The sequence below is a fragment of the Protopterus annectens genome, chromosome 1.part2 (genome assembly GCF_019279795.1).
Source record: "Protopterus annectens isolate FY-2018-M chromosome 1.part2, PAN1.0, whole genome shotgun sequence".
Classification (NCBI taxonomy): Eukaryota; Metazoa; Chordata; order Ceratodontiformes; family Protopteridae; genus Protopterus; species Protopterus annectens.
In genome coordinates, this window is record NC_056727.1 from 522,038,182 (window position 1) to 522,056,247 (window position 18,066).

Below are 18,066 nucleotides of genomic sequence, written 5' to 3' on the forward strand. Positions count from 1 at the left end.
TTTGCTTTTCTAGAACTTGGATTCGTAATCATTTTTAACAAATAGGAAGCTGGAAAACGCAGGAGGCATTAATATAGAAGGAGATGAGATTGTGTGTAACAGCCCCATGATGTTACTAATTTGCAATCTTCTTAGTTCTTATTTATTTACTAATATTTTTTTAGCAGTGAGAATGGCAATATAGAATATTATAGAATATAGAAAATTATAGAATAATATATTTCTCCTATATTACCTCTTCTTCTGTTACTTGCCATAATCTCTGCAACCTGTCATTTCTCCCTTTATCTAACCTAGATCCGGATCTCCTTTGTGCAAATCTCTATCCGAAAAGTTGTACTCGGCACAACATGTCTGCTACTAATTTGTTAATTTATGTAAATATTTATAGACTCTCCATCTGTCCCTATTTTCTCCCTTCTTCATTCTTTTTTTTAGCAGTCTTTCTACAGTAAATATTAAGTCATAATGATTCCGCACTATTGTTTATTTCTTGTTAAATTGCCTCTGCATTACTATTCTACATGATAATTGTTCCCTTAGTTGCTTGCATGCTTTGTATACTTTTTTGTTATTTGTTAGCTACTAGTTTATTAGTGGAGCTTTTCTCCTCGGGCCTCTGCTGAAAATGGACATGTATCCAGCCAGACTAGCCCGGTCAGCAAATGTAAAATAAATAAATAAAAATAAAATAAAATAGAAGGCTTAAAAAATGTGAATTACTGAGAACCAGACAGTTATTCATGGCTGAAACATAAGTATATTATTGAAAACAAAAAGCAAAAATGAGTAACATTCAAGAAGTAATTTTCATTTATTTATTTATTTATGTTTTTTTATTTAACCTTCATTGATGATTTAGTCCCACAAGGCTTGTAGCCTGTTTTCAGGGGAGACCGTAGGTGGTATTTATACTACTAGGGGATATTTGGACAGGGCATCAGGTAACTTGCCCTACTCTTTTTGATAGGTGCAGTGGGATCTTTTCCATCCACCTGAGCTACCACCAACTAAGCAGATGGAGCCTCAGTTTAACATGTCCTTTGAAAGACAGCACCCTCAGGAGTGCAGCACCCCCTTATTCTGCACAGTAGTGTCAATGATTGATCTACCTGGTGTGGTAACAGTAGCCACAGCCTTCTGCATCGATGGCGAGTGTGCCACCTGCTGTGATACTAACTTATATAATTGATGTGTTTTGGCATTATATATATATATATATATATATATATATATATATATATATATATATATATATATATATTAGATTTCCAAAAAATATTTTTCGTTTGGCCCTCAGACATTACTACTTTTGATGGTAGGGGGATATTCCACTTGGGCTGTTTTTCTGCATAGCTGGGAGTAAGTACTTATAAGGGGCTCCAATAGTGACTCTATCCTTCACCTCCACCACTGTGCTTCACAAAAATATCCCTCCTTTGTCTGGGATTTTTCACCTTTCCTTCAGCTGGAATTAAAGATGGATGTTATTAAAACTATTCCAGTGTCACTGTTGCCCTGAGACAGCCACGAGCTTTGTCATGGTTTGAGCGCCATCATATTTCCTTGGCTGTGGAATTGTTCTCCTTTATACATCCTCTAGCCCACTGGGGCATGAAACTAGTATACAGAGCCAAGCATCTTGTATTCTTCACCTTTTGCTCACTCTCTACAAGGCATCATTCTGCTTCTAATTGCATTCCTTACCATTGGTTCTGATAGGGAAACTTACCTTATAATACTTGGTACATACTTCTCTGTCTGCTCTTTAGGTGAATCAAGCACTTTTGTGAACTTGGATAGTCCATGGTACAAATTAACCAATTTTTGGTGCACCATCTGGCTGGCTGTAAAGTATGTTCAGTCACATGTCCTCTCATTTGCCCTCCCTCATCTTCATACTTCATACCATGCTCTGTACTTAAGAGTTTATGGGGGTACACCTGCCAGAAGATAACGTACTTGTGTACTGTGTGTGTGTGTGTGTGTGTGTGTGTGTGTGTGTGTGTGTGTGTGTGTGTGTGTGTGTGTGTGTGTGTGTGTGTATGCATACACACACATAAATACAGATTCCATAAACATATGCTTGTATACACATATTGATAAAGCTTCATGGAGTCATTGTATAAGCTCAGCACCCAGAAGGTGAAGGCTGGGGATCTGAGGTTGCTGAAATCAAGTGTTGGACAGGAACTGGATGAATTAAGATGACAGACTAGATCCTGGCAATGGAAACTGGCTGTTGAATCAAAGAATGTCATCTCACTACTGGAGAAGTAGCTGTAGTCTGAGTGGACATTAATATGCAACATATAATATCAGTTGACATTGCCTTTACTGAGCATTACTTAGTTTTAAAACCAGACTTCTACAACTTTTATAGTATCTCTCCTACTCTGAAGCAGGCCCTCAGGAAAATCCTTGGTGGGTATGTGGATACTCATAAGGTCTCAGGTGACATTCAGATGGATTTTCTGTCAATAAATTTATTTTATTTATTTTGTTCTGCTTTTGTTCACCAGGTTTGTCTGACTGGGTTTAGTGAAAACAATCATTTTCATTTGAGGCCCTGGAGAAAATGTCCAACACATTACAAACATTTTTTAAACAGAGATTCAGTAATATACACAAATAGATATTAAGTAATATACATTAACAATTATGCATACCTTTTCTAATCAGATAATATTCCTATGGCATAAAGGCAAACATTACAGTATAAGAGATACTTATGTAGATAGTAAATGTTGAACAATGTGCATTTGAAGAGGTGTATTAGTGGGTTTGTCAGATAATAGATGTTGTTATGAGTAACTAGAAATTCATAGAAGTGAAAGTGAGAAAATGTTACTATCATAGTTAAGAGGTGGGGTATTAAGTAGGTTCAGAAACAGTTATGTACAGTAGTCATAACGTTTATGTTATAAATATAGGGTTAAGGTGGCGAAAAGTGTTGCAAAACTATGTATATGAGTGAGAGATGCTAATAAAACTGTTCAGGTATTAGTGAAGACTGGCTGTGGGGCATAAGATTCTGTGTGAAATGAAATGGTTTAAAGATGTGGCAAGCTGAAGGTAACAGGAACATTTGTCCTACACATATACAGGAGCATGTCTATTGATCTGATAGATGAAGCTCTATTTGTGTTTTAAATGAGTTTACATTCTGAATGGGTTTCTAAATGGATAATGTAGATGTAGTCTCAGTATGGCTGAAAGTCATATAAACTTCAGCTCTCTCTGTTGTTTGTCAGTTTGAATCTAACAGCCCTTCAGAGTATTTAGCCTTTTCAGAGACTGGGGAAATATCACTCTATTGAGCTCTACTTATAGATTCTTTACTCTTCTTGAAGATGTCTACAGCCATATGAGGAATAATATCTGAAGTTCTGCCACTAGGAGGAACAGCTTGGCTGATTTGAACTTGAGTGGTATATTTGTTTTTGCACTTGTGTGCTGGCCATGTATTGCCCCCGTTAATTCCTGTATTTGAACACCATAATGCTCATTACTTTACCAGGTAATAAAGTTTCTTACTCCAAAAGGCCAATGATCAACCATGTAATTATTTGTCTTCATACCTGAGGCTGTATGTCCTGAACATTCAGGACAAGAAAGTACAGATTACCATTTGCTAGTGAGTTGGGTCAGATGGCCAGATGGTAGCTGGGCAAACCTGTGAAACTGGGAGTCAGTATGGGGATGTACAGAATGAATGGAGCCTATTCAAGACTTCAGTTGCTGTGACCAATACATGGCTACTGCTTGCAGTGGTAGTCATCCTACTACTAGACTGGATACCAGTAGTGGGAGAAACCACCTGTTTAAGGTGAGAGACCTTCAATGCAATGATTGTCATGGGATCTCTAGAGCTGACTTTAAGGAACTAGCAAGCCAAGAAGGCAGCAATCATGGTAGTCAATGAAGTGAAGCTTTATATGTGAGACTCATTTGACAAAGCCAAGGGAAATTAGTTTTGATTGCCCTCAAGCAGATTCTGGCAAAGCATCTCATGACTCTTGGGGGAGAAGGGGTACTACCTAGACTGTTCTTTTTAAGGGTGGAGAGACTGTGATGTTGAGTGGAGACAGTACTGAGAGATGGGTGCTATACTTTTAACTCTGATGAACACACCATCACACATGGAGTTAGTGCCAGAAAAAGATGGCAGAATTGATACCACTTTTTATTAGGTGAGGTCACTGTGGTAATTAAAAACTGTTTCTGTGGCAAGGCAGCAGGAAGGGCTAATATATGGTTAGAAATGCTGAAGATGATGGACATTGTGATGCACGAGCCCTGGCCCAGCAATCAAGGAGCCTCAATCCTCACCACTAACACCAGTGAGGGGTGTCTCATATAGGAGGAAAGGATAACAAATACACAAAGAAAAGTGCAATTTCCCTTAAGATCACACAGAGATCACAGCCAGTCCGGAGCTGGTCTCTCCCTTGCTCTCCAGGTCCCCAATAAGTCTCCCCATTGGCACAGCTATAGGGTCCAGATCTCAGCCTAGTGGGTAAGCTAAAACCTCCAGCACCCTCTCTGTCCAATCAGTGCTTCGTGTCCCTGCCCAAGTAGCTGACACACACACAAATGCACACATACACACACACACACACACACATACACACACACACACACACACAAACACACGCACACACACACATACACAAACTTTGAGAAGAGTTTATACAACCACACAGACACTCCTGAGGAACGATGGCACAGGTACTCCAGCTGTACCCCTTCTTCCCAGACTATATGGTAGTACCAGCTGCCACCACCCACTAATATTTGTCAGCTACTCAAAGGCCCTTGAAAGGGTATCCAATTATTACTGTGCAATATTATTATCCAATTGGTAGTATAGCCCAGGGCTAATGCTATTAGAGTGGCTTTGTACAATTTTGCCAAAGGCATGCAAGTACTCTAAAGAGCTTAAATGATCTCTACAAAAACAGCCACAGTTGAAAGGGTTTAAAAATATTTAATAAGAAATAGTCAAAACACAAGACAATAATTTTTACAACACAGTGCTAGTCAAAAGTTCACAGATCACAGAGAAATACTTAAAATAATTCAGTAGTACAGTTCTGACATCACAGAAAAACACTTAATCTAATCTTTCTAGTTTCTAGCTATTTCTAAAAGAAAACACAAGTCTAAGATAAACTTGCATATAGAGCAAGACAGTGCTGGTGAGCTGGATGGCCAAGACAAAAATGCTTAATGCTCTCTGAGTCTCTCTGGTTTTAAAATCACATTCCTGGTTCACATTACATCATTCTTCAAATTTCCCTGGGTTCCCACAGAAACTACATTTACATTCCTCACCTCTGGGCAGAAACCAGAGCAATAAAGGACATTCATGCATGCAAATTCTGGAAAATTAACTCTGGCCTTAAAACAATAGACAGGATGCCTCACTGCAGACTTACTGACTCTGAGTTTTAACATCAAAGTGTCACAACATGCTTTAATTGGTCAGTAGAGTGCACTGTTGATACATTTGTTTCAGTTCCACGTGTAACACTATTTTTACCATTTAAGACAACAAGCCTGTGGTTTACATTAATATTTACAGATGACAGAATTATCTCCAAAATTCTATCTGGCTAGGCTGGCAGCCTTCATCTATCTTCACGCAGTCTTCACATACCCCTCCCCCCTGGAGAACTCAAGCTAGTTTTTCAAGTGACCCTTGAGAAATGCTGCTTGAGGGAGTTAGGTCTATCTGAGTATACCCCATTCCCTGTCTTGAGAGCTCATCTGCATTGGCATTGCTAATCCCACTGAGGTGCTGCATGGACATTTCATATGCTTGCAACCCCGGGCTCCATCTTAGCAACTTGGCATTTTCCTGGCTGGCTCCGTTTAACCATGTTACTGGGTTGTGATCTGTCATAACAGTGAATTTCCATCCATACAGATAAGGCTGAAGTTTCTGCAGTGCCCACATCATGGATAGACATTCCTTTTCTACAGTTGCATACCATTCCTCCCTGGGTTGTAGCCTACGACAGAGATAAACCACTGGGTGCTCTTCCCCCTCTGAAGAAATCTGGCTAAGTACAGTCCCCACCCCATGGTTCTAAGCATCCACCTGCACATCAAATGATTTGCTGTAATCTGGACTGGCTAACACAGGGGGTCCTCCCAAAGCTTCTTTAAGCTTCTGGAATGCCTGCTCACAAGCTGGTGGTCCACACTACCTTATCTGGCCTGTTCTTCCTTGTCAAGTCTGTGAGGGGAGCAGTAATTGTACTATAACTGGGGATTAACTTTCAGTAGTACCCTGCTGTCCCTAAAAATGCCCTAACCTGCTTTTTAGTAACAGGTGCAGGCCATGCCTGAATGGCTTCCACTTTGGTAAGTTCTGGCCTTATCTTACCACTCCCCACTTTATGTCCTAGGTAGGAGACCTCTGCCACACCCACCTGACATTTGCTCAGCTTAATGGTCAACCCTGCCATCTGTAGTCTGCCCAGCACCTTCCTGACATGCTAAAGGGGCTCTGGCCAGGAATGGCTGTAGATAGCAATATCATCTATCATCTAGGTAAGCAAGGGCAAATCCTCTTGCTCCTGCTAGGATATGATCTACCAGCCTCTGAAAAGTTGCTTGGGCATTCTTCATCCCAAAGTGCACCTTTGTGAACTCATACAAGCCAAAAGGAGTCACAAAGGCTGACTTCTCTCTAGCACTGGGAGTCAAGGGCACCTGGCAGTAACCCTTGGTAAGATCAATGGTTGTAAGATACTTAGCCCCACCCAGCTACTCTAGGGCCTCATCTGTCCTAGGCATGGGGTAAGCATCTGACTCTGTGTGACTATTTAATTTCCTGTAGTCCACACAGAACCTGTTGCTGCCATCCTTCTTTGGCACCAGCACCACTGGAGAGGCCCAGGGACTGTTAGACTCCTGAATCACCCCTTGTTCCAACTTCTCCTGTACCTCCTTTTTCAGAGTCTGTTTGGCTCTCTCAGGCACTCTATAAGGGGCCTGCCTAATAGGCCTTTGGGGTCCTGTATCGATCTGGTGCTGCCCCAGGTGGGTGCACCCTGGTTTCCCAGTGAACATGTCTCCAAATTCCTGCAACACTGCTTGGATTTCTCGAACCTGGGTAGGAGATAGCTGCTGGGACATTGCTACCCCTTCCACTGAGGTGACAGCCTGAGCCTCACTGAGGAGAACAGTCCCCAGATCTCCCTCAGACTCCTCCTACAATCCACTGTAAATGCTCAGCACAAGGGTCTCCCTATCATGGTAAGGTTTCATAATGTTAACATGGCACAATTTGTGCCCCTGCCTTCTGTCTAGCCGTTCCACCATGTAGTTAACATCACTTACCTTTCCTACCACCTTGTAGGGCCCCTCCCAAGCTGCTTGCAGCTTCTTCTGTTCGACAGGAATGAGAACCATTACCTGCTGCCCCACAGCATACTCTCTAGCTCGAGCATTCCTGTCATACCACACCTTTTTCTGTTGTTGTCTTCTGCCAGGTTCTCCTGGGCCAAGCCCATGAGTTCCCTCAGCCTTGTCCTGAGGTTTAGGACATATGCCACTACAGACTCCTTGTGAGACTTGCACTCACCTTCCCACGCATCTTGAATTAAATCTAGAGGTCCCCTCATCCTGTGCCATACAGCAGCTCAAAGCGTGAAAAAACTGTGGATTCCTGGGAACCTCTCTGTAAGCAAACAACAGATGGGGCAAATGTTTGTCTCACTCCCTCTTAAACTGATCTGCAAATGCCCATAGCATGGAATTGATTGTAGAGTTTAACCTCAACAAGACCATTAGTCTGGGGATGGTAGGGGGTGGCCTTTATGTGCTTCACCCCACAGGACTTCCACAGACAAGCCAGCAGGTCTGATATGAAATTGGCACCTCTGTCAGTCAGTATTTCTTTTGGGAAACCTACCCTGCTGAAAATCTCAAAGCATTTGCTACCTTCTCAATGGAAGACAAAGCCACTGCCTCAGGGTATCATGTAGTATAATCCACTACCACTAGGATATACTTTTTCCCTGTGGAACTTGAGGTACTCAGAGGACCCACATTATCCATAGCTACCCTCTGAAATGGCTCCTCAGTCACAGGCAAAGGCATCAAAGGAGTTCTCACCTTGTCTCCTGCCTTGCCTACCTTTTAGCACTGCTCACAGGTCCTGCAGTACCCTGTTACATCTCTAAAAATTCCAGGCCAATAGAAGTTCTGCATAATATGCCTCTTTGTATGTTTTATGCCCGTATGACCTGCAAAGGGAATATCATGGGCTATGGCTAGAAGTGCCAGATGGTAGGCTCTAGGCACTACCAACTGCTGTACTCTCTCACCTTCTAGCCCTCTCTCAGGGGTCCACTCTCTGTACAGTAACCCTTTGTCCCAGTATACAGATTCCCCCTTTCCTTGAGAATCAGGTGCCTCCCTAGCTACCTGCCTCAGGCCTTGCAATGTAGGGTCTGAGAGCTGAGCCTATCTCAACTCTCTCCTTGTAACCCTTCCCAGCTCCCCTTCCACAGGATATTTGGCATCCTCTGACAGTGGTGCCTCACTGTCAGCCTGGGTACTAGTACACACCTCTACCTTTGCAGTCACTCTGTCCAAGGGACCATCAGTACCCCCAAGCAGCTGTGGCTCACCTTCAGTCTCACTGCTACAGGGTAGCTCCCTCCCTGAAGTAACCACTTCACCAGTCCTGGCTGAAAGTATGCAGTCTGTCTGGGTCTCCCCCAGGCTATGAGACTCACATGCTTGTCGCCAAGCCTGACTGCGTGTAACTACACAAACACATGGTACTGCCTCATATAAATCCTTCCCTATCAGGACATCTGCAGGATGGTAGTTTGGTGCCCTTGTTGTCTAAAGACAACCTACTATTGGCATTTTGTCTTTCCCACTTACTGGATCCTTCACATTTTGTTCCACACCTTGCTTCCGTAGACACCTGTATGCCACATGGCCCCACTGGTTGCATTCAAAACATTTAAACCTAGCTCCTGGATGTGTACATGGCCAAGGGGCTTCCCCTGCTACTGGCAGATTCTGTTGGGGCAGTCTGTGCTGCCCACCATGGGTTCCTTTAGACCCATGAGCAGTACTGGGGGTCCCTTTCCTGTGCAGGACTGCCCTGGTTGCCAGGTATCGGTCTCTTTTCTTCCCCAACTCATCTGAAGTAGCACATTGTCTATCAGCTAACCAGATCCTCATGTCCTCAGGCAAAGTGCTAAGGGCTTGTTCCCTCACCAAAAGGTCTGCCAGTCCTTCAAAAGTGGTGACCTGATATCCACTCACCCACCAATTTAAATAAGTGCTCAGTTCAGCAACATATTCACACACACTTTCATCTGCATTGCATCTATGCTCACAAAACTTTTTCGTATATGTTTCAGGTGTAAGCTTAAACAATTCTAACAAGCGATTTTTAACAGCAGTATAATCAAAACATGCAACTTCAGACATTTTTGACAAAACAGTTACAGCTTTACCATGGAGTAAGGGGGTCAGGAATCATACCCAGAGCCTTGGGTCAGCACCATACTGTTTGCATACCCTCTCAAACATATGAATGAAACTATCAAAATTATCCCCCTCTTTAAACTGTGGAAAACATTTACTGACTTTTTGTGCTTCTGGGGTCCAGTTACTCCCTTCCCCGTTACCTGAGTCAGCATCTCCTTCTCATGCTACCTATGCCTCTCCTTTTCCTCAGCTTCCAGTCGTAGCAGTTTCTCATTCTCCTCAGCCTGCAAACATTGCAGTTTCTCCTTGTCCTCACTCTCTAGACGCCTTACTCTCTCAGTTGCTTCTAGTTCCAAATGCCTGGCCTCCAACTCAAGTCTCTTTAGCTCCAGATGGATTTTTAAGTCCTCTGCAGAAAGGTTCAGCTGTCCATTCTCCAAGGGTATTATATCTCCACTGTCTTATTGTCCTCATGGTTGCTGTTTTCTGATGCAGCTGTAACCAAGGCTGCAATCAGATCTGCCTTAGTCTGGTTTCCATGCACCATTCCCCTAGCCTGGCACATCTCTGCCAGCTGCCTGCTCACCCTCACTAACTAAGTTAACAAAAGAAATAAAACAATTGTGATCTGAACTCTGAGTGTTCACTGCATGGCTGATTTAGAGTACAAAACACCTTCAGAGCTCACTGTACACAAGCTATGGGAATACACTCTACCCACACCACTACAAACCAATTAGTATTTGCCAACCAATTAATATGTGGTGTGGATACCCCACCACTGCCAAACAATTAATATGCGACACCCGCGCCCTGGCCCAGCAATCAAGGAGCCTCAGTCCTCACCACTAACACCAGTGAGGAGTGTCTCATATAGAGGAAATGATAACAAATGCACACAATGAAGTGCAATTTCCCTTAAGAGCCTACAGAGATCACAGTCAGTCCAGGGCTGGTCGCTCCCTTGCTTTCCAGGTCCCCAAAAAGACTCCCCACTTTTACAGCTATAAGGTTCAGATCTCAGCTTAGTGGGCAAGCTAAAATCTCCAGCAACTTCTCTATCCAACCAGTGCTTCATGTCCCTGCCCAAGTAGCTGACACACGCACGCACACACACACACACACACACACACACACACACACACACACACACACACACACTTTGAGAAGAGTTTATACAACCACACAGACACTCTTGGGGAAGGCTGGCTCAGGTTCTCCAGCTGTGCCCCTTTTTTCTAGACTATACATTAGTACCAACTGCCACCACCCACAAATATTTATCACTTACTCAAAGTCCCTTAAAATGCTGTCCAGTTATTACTGTGCAATATTATTATCCAATTGTTAGTATAGCCCAGGGCTAAAGCTATTAGAGTGGCTTTGTACAATTTTACCAAAGGCATGCAAGTACTCTAAAGAGCTTAAATTATCTCTATACAAACAGCCACAGTTGAAAGGGTTTAAAAATATTTAATAACAAATATTCAAAACAAAGACAATACTTTTGGCTACACAGTGCTAGTCAAGAGTTCAGAGATCACAGAGAAATACTTAAAATAATTCAGTAGTACAGTTCTGACATCACAGAAAAACACTTAGTCTAATCTTTCTAGTTTCCCACAAGTCCAATGAGCAAGACAGTGCTGGTGAGTTGGATGGTCAAAACAAAAATGCTTAATGCTCTCCGATTCTCTCTGTTTTTAAAATCACATTCCTGGTTCACATTACATCGTTCTTCACACTTCCCTAGGTTCCCAGGCTAACAGAAACTACATTTACATTATTCACCTTTAGGCAGAAACCAGAGCAATAAAGGACATTTATGCATGCAAATTCTGGCCATTAACTCTGGCCTTAAAACAATAGGCAGGGTGCCTCAATCTAGGCATACTGACTCTGAGTTTTAACATCAAAGGGTCACAACATGCTTTACTTGGTCAGTAGAGTGCACTGTTGATACATTGTTTTCCAGTTCCACATGTAACACTATTTTTACCATTTAAGACAACAAGCCTGTGGTTTACATTAATATTTACAGATGACATACTTAGCTCCAAAATTCTATCGGGCTAGGCTGGCAGCCTTCATCTATCTTCACCCAATCTTCACAGACATTATTGTCTGTCATCCCTAATATGCATTTTTAACTATCATGTTGAAATTATTGGGTTTCATCACTAACATGCATTTGTAACTATAATTATTGTATAGAAGTTGGGGACAATATCTTTGGATTGGCAACATAGAATAGTAGTTCCAATTATCAAAAAGGTGGAAGGAAAAGTCTGCTGTAATTATAGTGACATATTCCTCAGTCTTCCTGTTGAAAAATATGCCAGGATCCTCGACAGAAAGCTTTATCCAATATTCAAGCCTCCATTTGAGAAGAAGCAGTGTGAATTCCATTCTAGCCATGATACAATGGATCAGCTCTTTGTCCTTGTATACATCTTGGAGAGGTCATGGGAACTTACATTACTGACATGTGTTTTGCGGACAGGGAGGAGACATACGACTGTGTACCCCAAAATGTCTTGTCAGAAGCGCTACAATGGTACAGGGTCCTATAGCAACTGTGGTATGCCAATCAGTCACTCTCTCTAAAGAGAGAGAGAATTATATCTGCTTTCTCAGCATTAACTTGATCACATTCAAAGTGGGCACTCAACTCCACAGAGTGTCTTTTCTACCTACCTGTTTGTGATTTTCATGGACAGGATATCATGATTTTCATAGACAGGATATAGAGACTCAACCAAGGTCTAGAAGGTATAGTCTTTGTTTTTTTTGTTTTTTTTTCCTAATGATATTGCCCTATTCATCTCAAGTGACTGTAAACTCCTGAGTGCAGTGGAGTTATTCATCACTGAGAATGGGGTAGTTGGAATGAAAGTCGTCACCTCCAAGTCAAAGGCCACTGTTGTTTTCTTGTAAAGAGTAGATTGCACTCAGTTTATTCTCCCTTAAGATAAAGTCAAACTTTACGTCTAACATTTTTTTTGTTGCCTCTCGTTTTCTATTACATATTTTCGAATGCACTAAATTCTGCCCTCATATCACTCTTTAAATCTAACCCAATTACTATCTCCCTACTTAAACTCTTACCCTAGCACACCTTTAAAACTCAACTCATCCTCTACAAATGCACTCTGGTGCTACTTTAACTACATGAATGCACTGTTCTAAACATTATTCTAAATTACCATTTTTTTCTCCTTTCTAAATATTATCATACATTTAAAGAATTCAAATACAAAAATGGACAGATATTCGAATGCCAAGGTATCAGAAAACAAAAACAAAAGTGAAAGCCTGGTACACAAATTGTTGACACTTATACCACATACACATGCAAAATATACAAATAAATCTAAATGAATTAATAAACCAGCTATGACAGCAACAAAGCCAAACCATCTTATTAATTCATGCTAACCTGCCCTTGCCCCAACCATAACCCTACACTTTTCATTGCAAACAAGCATTTTATTTGTTTCATTTTAGTGTACTTTTAGTGCATATTAATTACATATGGCAGAGTGTGTGCCTGATTTTTTGCTATTAAATTAATGTGGGTTAAGGTGTTTTTGTTGTCTATATTTTGATATTTTGAGTGTCCTTATTCTGATATGTCTATATTGTGAACTGTCTGAATTTTCGTGTCTGCATTCTAAGTACCTAATTTTTAAAAATACTTGTACATACACACACACACACATACACACACACACACACACATATATATATATATATATATATATATATATATATATATATATGGGAAGGTCGACAGCTGTTTTGTCGAAACAGTTTGGCCAAAAAAAAAAATTGACTGACAATTATGCAAACTCGCTACATTACTGGAGTTGGTGAATATGACATTTCAGAGCTGGAGTATATAATTAATAGAATGTGTTGGGGGTGCACAGGACATGCCCCAGCAGAAAAAAATAATTGCTTTTGTATTGTATATTCTGAAGTTATGTCTTAAAGCATGTGCAGTTCACAGTCAACATTTTTTTATTTGCTTTTGTGTAGACATTAGCGATATTGGCATTTCTTTTTTTTTTAGATTAATTACACCTCTATAAAATATATAGGTTCATAGATTAATACGAGGTTAACTGCCCTTGTGGGACTAGCTAATTACCTCATGTGGGGATCAAACCTTGCACCTTATGTCTGGTAAGGTAAACATCTTAACCATTATGCCAACCTGCCAGTATATATGGGTTTACCTCACTAGGTCAACACATAACTATGTCAACAGCAATAATAGATAACTTCAAAAGTTTGTTATCGGAAACCCCAACACAAAACTACACATGTGCGACTAAAATCCTCACCACATGGTATCAAAAAGAAACAACATAACATTGTTGCTGGAGGAGGACAAGCCCCATGCATCCCCCACACCTCTGCTAGTTATATACACTAACTCAGAGAAAAAGAATATTTCCTCACATGGGGATTACTGCTTTAACACAATGGTCAACCTTTTGAATATGTTGAACTTATGTGGTGGACTTGATTGCTGTCAACACTGGGTATGTTCACCTAGTGAAGTTTTACCAACTATATATACCAACTATATATGTAGATATATATATATATATATATATATATATATATATATATATATATATATATTTACATACACACACACACACACACACACACACACACACACACACACACACACAGAGTGAGAGATAGATATTTATCTAAAATCAATGAACTGATGAAATTGATAATCTTGACTGAAAACATGCTTTAGCATATGCTCTAAGGAATAACCTCAGAGCATGCAAATTGTAAACTGTTTTTGCAGGGGGCAACCAACCCACTCCCTCACCCCGTAGCTCCCCACACCTCCTGCTAATTTGTTATTCCATCTCTGAGATTACACAGTTCACAGGGAATGTCACATTCTCCACCCTGTTGATTGTTGACCAAAGTGTGACAATAAAACAGAAACTGACATTAGAGAGTATCACTTGTTATAAACACTCCCATATAGATAGACAGATATATAGGTATATGCACAGTTCCCTTTAATTTTGTTGAGCCATGTTTTTTCAGGTCTTGCTTCATCAGAAAAGATTTAGCAAGACTCAGTTTAGTGATTCTAGTTTATTGAGAACTGTGGATGGGAAAAAAGGACTTGTTCCTCTGCAAGACTCATGGTACCACTAGAAAGGAAGTTTTGCTGAGTCATGTTTGATACATCAGTTGTAATATTTTGTAACCTAATGAAGTGAGCTTGGTAATAAGAAATAAAGGGTATGAAGTCTGAAACACAAATGTCTGTCACTATTTGCTAACTTCAGTATTTAATGATTTGCCACTAATTTGCCAGAAAAGCACAATTTTATGAAAAACGGGCCAAAAAATATGAGGCAAAAATCTGGACATTCTGGGAAAATCTGTACAGTTGAGTGGTATGGTCTTTGTATATTTCTGTGTGTCTGTGTGTACAGTATGTGTCTTCATGCAGCAGCACAGCAAGGGTGGGGGTAAAGGGGGCATGTGCCCCAGGTGCAAGATATTAGAGGACGTAATCTTGAAATTACATTCCTGCATTGTTCTTTCTGTACTGGCATTTTACAGAAAGCAGCTTGTGAACTTTTTTTTCTTTGTAATTCTAATGAAGTGTTGTGGCAGGAAGGGGCATGTGTCTTAGAGGGGGTGTGTGCTTCAGACTGCTGTGAGCAGTCCATCAAAGCTGCCCTTTGTTGCATTTCTGTTTGAGTAAAGGGGTGAAGAGCTAGTTCAGTGACCAGCCCAGGGTGCTAGTTGAGCTAGCTACACCTCTGTCTACAAGTATTTTATAATACATACTTCATGCACATATATAGCTTTTAAAATATATTACACACACACACACACACATATATATATATATATATATATATATATGTATATATACAAATCATCATCATCTTTCGGCTTTTCCCATTAGGGGTCGCCACAGCGGATCATCTCTTTCCATTTCTTCCTATCCTCTACATCTTGCTCTGTCACACCAACCGCCTGCATGTCCTCTCTCACCACGTTCATAAACCTTATCTTAGGCCTTCCTCTTTTCCTCTTACCTGGCAGCTCCATCCTTAGCATCCTTTTCCCAATATACCCAGCATCCCCCCTCAGCACTTGTCCAAACCAACGCAATCTCGTCTCTCTTGCTTTGTCTCCAAACTGTCCAACATGAGCTGACCCTATAGTATACTGATTCCTAATCCTATCCATCCTAGTCACACCGAGTGCAAATCTTAACATCTTTAACTCTGCCACATCCAGCTCTGACTCCTGCCTTTTTGTCAATGCCACTGTCTCCAACCCATATAACATAGCTGATCTCACTACTGTCTTGTAGACCTTCCCTTTCACTCTTACTGGTACCCATCTGTCACAAATCACTCCTGACACTCTTCTCCACCCATTCCACCCTGCCTGTACTCTCTTCTTCACCTGTCTTCCACATTCACCATTACTCTGAACTGTTCATCCCATGTACATAAACTCGTCCACCTTTACCAACTCTACTCCCTGCATCCTCACCATTCCTCTACCCTCCCTCTCATTTACACACATATATTCTGTCTTAGCCCTGCTGATCTTCATTCCTCTGCTCTCTAGAGCATATCTCTACCTCTCCAGGGTCTCCTCAACCTGATTCCTACTCTCATTACAGATCACAATGTCATCTGCAAACATCATAATCCACGGGGCCTTTTGTCTGATCTCATCTGTCAACCTGTCCATCACCACTGCAAATAAGAAAGGACTCAGAGCTGATCCTTGATGTAATCCCACCTCCACCTTAAACGGATCTGTCACTCCCACTGCAGTCCTCACCACTGTCACACTACCCTCGTACATATCCTGTACCACTCTTACATACTTCTCTGCCACTCCCGACTTCCTCATACAATACCACAAATCTTCTGTGTGTGTGTGTGTGTGTGTGTGTGTGTGTGTGTGTGTGTGTGTGTGTGTGTGTGTGTGTGTGTGTGTGTGTGTATATATATATATATATATATATATATATATATAAAATAAGTCTGTATGTATATGACATATTTAAATGCCCTTTGGGTGATTGCTTTTTATAATGTATTTGCTTTAAAGAGTTTTGCTCTCTACCTTCTTCTGTACCCCACAGTTTGTTGACACTACTGTTGAAGACACTGCCTTCTTGGAAAAGCCTTCAGCATTTTTTCCAATTCCACCTACCACATTTTATCTTAGACTAGGGGTAACAATATGTAACATGAGGTATTATTGGTAGAGCATGTTATTAATCCCATCTCTTACATAAAGTCACCTAAACTGCTGAACTAATTTTCCCTCTTATAAGTAATATTTTTATGCAATCTTAAGATTTTAATGTGCTTCACTGGCCTAAAAAGCAATCTTTATTTGGATCAGAATTAGTTAAAAATTAAAAAGATTTTTTATTGGAGGAGAATTGTTTTCCAAATTTCCTTTTATCTGCTCTTCACATTCTGTGCCTCTGAAAGAAGATCCAAGAGGTGAATTTTTGTTTTGCCTACATCTTATCTTAAGAAATTAATGCTGTCTGTAGCTATTTATTAGTTTAGCTGTGACATGGCAGATCACAAAACCCATATATTTTTTATCTAGCTTTGCAAGTTAGATTATATATCTTTCTGGAAAAAAAGAACATTCAAGAAGAAAAATAAATGCACTTGTGTGTACTGTGAACTAGAAGAAACAGTAAATGTAGAGTATATGGTATGAAGTTTAGTCCCCAATACCTGGCAAAACTGCCTTTCTAACAGAAACCTGGTGGTTGCGTTTTATAGATAACGTAATCTTCTGGGTTTATATGATTTTCATTTTTTTCATAGTCTTTATTTAATTTTCATATAGAAACAAAACATTTAAACTGACAGAAAAGACAAACAACAACAATCGAAAACTTAATAAATAACATTGCTACTTGCAAAACATTGTTAGAAACCATATACAAACAAACTATTTGCATAGGTGCATCTGTCATCTAATAAGTAACATTTACAGAGGTTCCAGTGTTAGATGCAGTACAGAGCAGTGTAGGTGAATGTATATTTGTCAGGGGTCCTCCCAGTAAAAAGGGTCGCGTTACAGATGCTGAAAGAAAATGGTGAGGAGATCCAGTAATTTATGTATTCCCTCGCATGAGTGTAGGAGGTACAAAAACTCACTTTCAAATGAGATCAAATAGTATGGTGCAGTATTTTATCAGCTGTGAGTAGTCTTTATGATTTGATTTTAGAATTTTATGGGCTGATAGATATTTGGACTGCGGTGGTGGTGCTGCGGTAGCATTGTCGCTTCACAGTAAGACGTTATCCTGTTCAATTCTCAGCTAGAGCGTCTTCTGTGTGGAGACATGCGTGAATGGGCGCATCTTTGTTGAAGGTTGTACGTCAGGGCTGGCAACTCAGCACTTAAAATCTACTGCCAATCATTAGCGGACTGGAGTTCAGCTGTGGTGACCCCTAACCGGGAAAAGCCGAAAGACACAACAACATAGGCTGATAGATATTTAATTGTCATTTATCTGAAGAAATCCCAACTGAGTAAAGC

The 18,066-nt window shown here is 40.7% G+C and overlaps 1 protein-coding gene across 7 annotated transcripts in view; it reads left to right on the forward strand.

The window, feature by feature from the left end:
• SLC8A1 (solute carrier family 8 member A1) overlaps positions 1–18,066 on the forward strand; it is a 2,780,038-nt gene that overhangs the window by 2,485,101 nt on the left and 276,871 nt on the right. The window lies entirely within an intron of this gene.